The following is a 6,681-nucleotide window of genomic DNA, read 5'->3' on the forward strand; positions in this document are numbered from 1 at the left end:
TAAAATCTAAATGAACATTCATGAACATATGTAAACGAACATAAGCAAACATATCTAAAGAAACATAAATGAACGTACTGAATGTGAAAATATAAGGTAAAAATTAAAATCATATAACCGCCATCCGTGTGACTCGAACCAACGACCACGTGGTTAAAAGCCACGCGCTCTACCAACTGAGGTAGAACAGCACTTGCATTTAACACCTGATTTTTATTATATATATTAATAAAACGTCTATAATACGTACTTGTGTGTGTATATATATATGTATTAAGTTATACAAGTTATTGGTGTTTTGTTCATTTACAAACTACAGGTTTAACATAGAGAAATGTGACAATCACATCATCATTCCACTCGAACGATGAATTTGTAGGGCCCACTCTTAAGCCATAAAGGATCGTTGTCTCACTAGGACGTTTTAACGTTAGATTTTTGTTCTGAGTTTATGTTCCAACATTCAAGGCATATCATAACTGGCATACATGCAACTATTGTGGAAAACGTTTTTAAAACAAGAAGTAATTAAGTAAGTATTTGAGTTTATGAGTGGAACAATCAATAATGTGTTCCTTTTGGATTCGCATTTATCTAATAATGATTATTTATATTATATTCCCACTTAGTGATCATTTTCTCTTTCATTCATTGGTGAACGTTATGAAATTGGCTATCATATCATCTTTTTCTTGATTAATATGTTAATCAAATTCTTGACCCAACATGAGATAGATTATACTTACTAATGTTATTAGGTGTCTAATAAGTGTATCAAATAACAAACTCGAATTGTTTGCGTCACACTAATGATGTTTTCATTAGTGAAACGAATGTGTCAGAAAAATGTGTTTCGGCTCCCTCTCATACCTATGGTACATCTATCATTATCGAGAAATAAGCATTAGTCTTAACCACACGTTGCTACAAAAATTCCAATATGCATGGCTAGTCTTGGTCTCATCTGAAGTGCAAAGAGCTCGCTCTTGTATAAAGCGGTCTTGGTTATGTACGTGATGTATAGCCGAATAGGTGTTGTATCGCATCTTCCATAGTCATGGGAGTGGTTGATGACATCACAAACAACTCATTAGATTACCATGGCCCATACCTAATGGGTACATGTAGTCGGCCTAAGCGATCAACCCAGGCCGGTTAAGGTAACGAATCTCTTGAACATGTTTTAATGCCCGTACCAAGGTCTTGAAACTTGAAATGATGTTTCATCTAAGTGGTGAGTGTTTAAATGCCGTTTTAGACAGATCATGTAGATTTAATACTATAAGTTTAAAGATACGTGAGTTTGACGCAAAGAAAAAACAAGCATTAAGCTACATTTGCTTTCCATTTCATTCATTTACATCCATTAAAAATTGAAACAATATTTAACAAATGACAATGACTTTTAAGTGCCTTAATTTAACCACTTGCTAATTAACTTCTATTACAAAAAAAATAAAAATAAAAAAAAGGTGGTTCACTATACATCATTATCACATGTAACAACAATGTCTTTCAACCCATCTTTCAACTCATCCCAAGCCACCTCACTAAACTCATCACCATCATCAACCACCATCATCTCCACCAACAACAACTCTGGCACCACCTCCGTCACCTTCACCGACACCACCACCCTCCCTTTCACCAACCCAATAACACCATTCTCACTTTCTTTAACCCAAACCCTAATTTCCTCCCAATTTCCACCACCTTCTTCTTAATCTCCACCACACTCACCATCGTCGTAAACCGCCACTCTTTCTTCGTATTATCCTCGAAAATACCCGATAAATTCAACCCGGATGACAATGATATTATATCAAATGCATTCATTGTATTCATTGTATTCATAGTATTCAATGGTGTTTTATATGCCATTGAATCCAAATTAGTCAAACCATCTTCGTCGTCGTCGTCGTCGTCGAATATTTCAATACTCGGGTTAGGTTTCAAAGATTTCTTGAACCATGAAACACCCATCAAACTTTCAATGCTCATTCGGGTTTTGGGGTTCGGGTCAAGAAGTTTACGAATAATAACCCGGGGCTGCTTCGATATCCAATCGGGAAACACGATTTCCCGATTGAACATTTTTCGATACATGTCGGGTAAGTTACTGTCGTCGAACGGTAAATATCCGGTCAAGAGGTTAAATAATATAACCCCACAAGACCATGCATCCGCCTTTACGCCATCGTAGCCTCTTCGTCGGATAATCTCGGGTGCGGTGAATGCCGGAGTTCCACACGCCGTGTGTAGTAAACCGTCCTTTCGAGACTCCGGTAGCGCCGACAAACCAAAGTCGGAGATTTTAAGAGTACCTGTTAGATACAATGTAATTAGAGAAACGTTAGAGGTAGTAGTTTTACACTATGGATGTTAAACGGGTTGTGTTTGTAGGTTCACCCCGAACAAAACCCGAACCCAAAAATCGTGTATGAAGTGTGAATCCGAACACGACCACGCGACCCGTTTGACCCGAAAGTTTATTTTTTCTCATATTAATATTTTAAATTTACAATTTCATTAAAAATACAAATTTATATAAAGAAAATTACATTTTAGCTATAAAATGTTTTGCAAATTTACTTACTTTTTAGTTTTAAATTTATTTTTTACACACCGTACCAAACCAATTGAATTTATTACATAAAACACGTTTTAAAAAAAACAAAATAAAAAATAATTTAACCCGTTTGACCCGAATTTTTTATATATTTGTCACATATTAATATTTTAATTTAACAATTTCATTAAAAAAACACAAATTCATTACAAAACAATATTACATTATAGCCATTAAATATTTTGCCAATTAGTTTTAAACCAATTTAATTTATTTCATAAAACCTATTTTAAAAAAATAAAATAAAAAATAAATAGTAATTTGAACAGGTTAACCTAGCAGGAAACACAGGTTAACCTGAATCCGGCCCGTTTAATTAAACAGGTAATCAAAACCGACCCTAACCCATTTATACCACACCCGACCCCACAAACCCCACAAATTTCATGTTAAATTCATGTCGTGTCATAAACGTACCATCTTTATCAAGCAATAAATTCTGCGGCTTCAAATCTCGATGCGCAACGCCATGCTGATGACAAAACTCAAGCGTTGCAACCAGTTGCTGAAAGTAAAACCTAGCAGTAGCTTCCCTCATCCGTCCACGTCGGACAAGCTGCGTAAACAGCTCACCACCGGCCGCCAATTCCATGACCAAATAAATCTTTGTCTTTGTCGCCATCACTTCGTGGAGTTTAAGGATGTTCGGATGGTAATTCAACCTCCGCATGGCGGCTACTTCTCGGACAAGCCTAGGTTCCATTGTCGGGTCTCCATCGGCCGGTTTTTCGATCACTTTGACCGCCACGGTGGAGTCGTCGGCGAGTGTACGGCCGTGGTAGACTTTGGCGAAACTGCCACGGCCTAAGAGGCGAGTGAGGTGGTATTTGTTGAGGATGATCGTACCACCGTCGCTGGTGGTACGATTAATGGTGGACGGTTCCATGACGGACGGCAATGACGGCCGTTGATATAATATTGATAATGATAATGATAATAATATATATAGTAGGTTTTTAGTTTGGTTGTTGGAGTGGAAGTTGTTATAATAAGTTGTTTTTATAGGGCTTTGGAAAACACTAAGGACACAGTTGGTGCTTAACTGTATTTATGAGTATGGGTAGATTTTTTTGGGGGTGTTAAATTACATTTATGCCCTCCAAATTTTGGCCTTTTGTGACATACTTTTTTTTGTTGTGTTCTAAGTTATTGTATTTTTCAAATTGAAGAGTCTCGTTCTTTCATTCTGGTCAGACTGTTTGTCTTAATTGGGCTCATGTTAGTTTCAAAGTTTAGTTTGGGCGTTTTCCCGAAAATCATAACGTCGACTGCCACTTTACAATTGTTGTACCGCTACAATAACAAAACTCTCTGACATAATAGTTATAAGGCTTTGTTACATAATTAATGTTTTTTTTTTTTTTTGTTAATTTTCTAGGAAAATTCTAGCATGAATATTAAGTAAGATTGGTGTCGTTTAAAAGAAAAAATGGTAAGATTAGTATAAAATATTTTAATTTATATTGATAATAGTTGTTGAATTAACATTTTATTTCAACTGAAGAGATATGATGCCTGAACATATACGGGTCAAACGCGGAAGTCTAAATCCCGCAAAAGATTGAATCCACGTGCCAGCATTCGTTGACTTCATAATAAATTTTGCGTTTGACATTAGATCTATGGTCTGATCCGTGTGAGTGCCTCTAGACCAATTTAATGCGAGAGGTTAACATTAAAAACGGTTATTCTCGATTGAGTGGTCCCCGCTCAATTACAGCTGATTTTGAATCAATTACCCTATTTTGATTTGGGGGTTAGGGTTTTATAATGCTTAGATGCTTGATTTGGGGGTTTGACTTTTATCGGCCGGTTAATTATAAGCAGAAACCATTTCAAGCGTACATGGATAAAACTTTTATCGGCCGCTAATGTATATTGAAATTACAGTTTTACATGTCATATGATATAATTTAACTAGACTTTTGGGAGTAAAGGAAAATGACTAAAATTGCATCAAAGTGTCATATAAAGCAACTTAAATTAAAAGAAATTGTATGTATGGAAAGAAACTCTATTCACCTATAATTGAAAACTTTAAACTGTTTATTACCAAAAATAGTCGGTTATAAATATTTGAAAATCAAAAGATTGGCTATAAACCAACGGGGCTTGCCCCAATGGCCAGGAACATGATGGATGACCCGGGTGTCTCGGGTTCGAATCCTGATTCCGACCGGATTTTTCCAGAGCATTAAAAACATGTCGTGTCTTCGGGCGGGGTGAGCAAACTGGGTTTTACCGGGAACGTCAAGCCAAACTTGGACGCCAGCGTGGATCCCGATCATGTCAACATAGCTGGCCTGAGTGGGGTGGTGGGGCGCGAATTGGTCGCGCAGTGCTAGCTTAACTGTGAAAGTCACCGTTCGAAAAAAAAAAGATCGTCTATAAATTTGCTTTTGACTCTTAAATGAACCGAGTCATGAGCATTTCCGTATTTCACTTGTAACTTAAAATTAGGTTACTGATTTATTTTAAATCTGAAATATATATAATTAGTTCTCAAGTTAGCAAACTTATATGAAACCCACGACCAAATAGTCAAGTGATATGGTGTTCATCCTTTTAAAATGGAGGTAGTGGGTTTAAATCCTTACGATGCAAGGTTAGAGGTGTTTCGATAGAAATAATAAGTTCAAACAAAAAAACAAACTTGTATGAAAACATGAGTTTTGTTGTTTTTATTTTGTCATCATACAACACGAACTTACATGTGCTAGAAATGACTTTGTACCACATAGACAAAAGACAACATGCCAGGTGCATTTAAAAATAAAGACACTCTATACACGATTTACATGTCTAAAAGAAAATAATGACACAGGTGTATTTACACAGTACATCTAAAACAAAACACTATGTGCATGATCTGCATATGTCATGTGTGGATTCAAAAACACACACACAACCTTTGAAATAAGAGTAAAAGCATTGATCATATTTATTGTACATGTCATAAAAAACCTTATGTGATATGATAGAAAAGTAAAAGATTTTATGTAATAAATTCAGGGCCGTCTCTGAGAATTTAAATACCTCGGCCAAGCAAAAATAAAAATGCTCATTTGCCTTAACGAAAGTTTTTTATTCGCTAGCGTACATGGATAAAACTTTTATCGACTAGTTTATTATAAGCAGGAACCATTATGAGCATGTACTCATCTCATAAACTATTACAAATAACATTATTTTTAAAACCAGAAAACATATATATGTAATATGTATAAAAAAGTTTGTGCCCCCGAACCTTATGTGCCTCGGCCAATGGTGCGACTCGCACACCCTCCGAGCCTCCCCTAAATAAATTTATATTCTTATACTGTTTATTTATACATGTGCATAATACATAGAAACATTTATTGGGGTATTCCACAAAAGCAACCTGGTATCGAGCCTTCGATTCTCCTTGTGAAGTTGTCTAACCCTAATTTTTGTTTTCAATTAAGCTTTGGCGTCGATTGACTCTTTCGTTGCTCCACATTGGGCCTTTCCACCGCGATCAAGCCTAGGTCGCTCGTATCAGAAGTTAATCCTGAAACGAACTTAAAAATAAAGTTGAAGGAGTTAAGTGAAAAGTTTGGGTTATTTTAATTAGTTTATTTGAGTTTTAGTAAGATTAGATTTGGGTTACTTGTTTATTAAGTTTTGATTAGTATAAATAAAGGGTCTAGGATTAATTGTAACGTATGAGTTTAGTTTTTGTTTTTAATAATATTGAAAAGAGTCGTGAGGAGTTCTCACAAAACATCGTGTTCTTAATTCAATTATTCTAACACCTCGTAGACACGTTTTCTATGTAACCCTCTGCCTGGAGTTCAGTGAACACCAATGTAACTACACTAATTAGTGAGTCCATGCTAATATCATATTAATTAAATACCCAACAATCTCTCATGGTCTTATAGCCCTATAGTTAATGATGCATGATAATGACCTAAATTTTAACTCTTTCTAATTTCTTTCTTTATATATAACACACACATAAGGTAGAAGAGTTAACAGGGGACAAAATGTGTGGTTGTTATCGTCCCTTTCAAATTTTTATTGCTAAT

The 6,681-nt window shown here is 35.6% G+C and overlaps 1 non-coding gene and 1 pseudogene across 1 annotated transcript; both read right to left on the reverse strand.

The window, feature by feature from the left end:
• Nucleotides 1–118: 118 nt before the first annotated feature.
• On the reverse strand, nucleotides 119–191 carry TRNAK-UUU (transfer RNA lysine (anticodon UUU)). The gene has a single exon. It is a non-coding gene; the product is annotated as a tRNA-Lys (tRNA).
• A 1,289-nt stretch (nucleotides 192–1,480) lies between these two features.
• Nucleotides 1,481–3,522, reverse strand: LOC143605115 (CBL-interacting serine/threonine-protein kinase 7-like; annotated as a pseudogene).
• Between the last annotated feature and the right edge of the window lie 3,159 nt (nucleotides 3,523–6,681).

Source organism: Bidens hawaiensis, unplaced genomic scaffold (assembly GCF_021521415.1).
Source record: "Bidens hawaiensis isolate Kalapana, Puna unplaced genomic scaffold, B.hawaiensis_p1.1 tig00067961_1, whole genome shotgun sequence".
NCBI classification, from domain to species: domain Eukaryota; kingdom Viridiplantae; phylum Streptophyta; class Magnoliopsida; order Asterales; family Asteraceae; genus Bidens; species Bidens hawaiensis.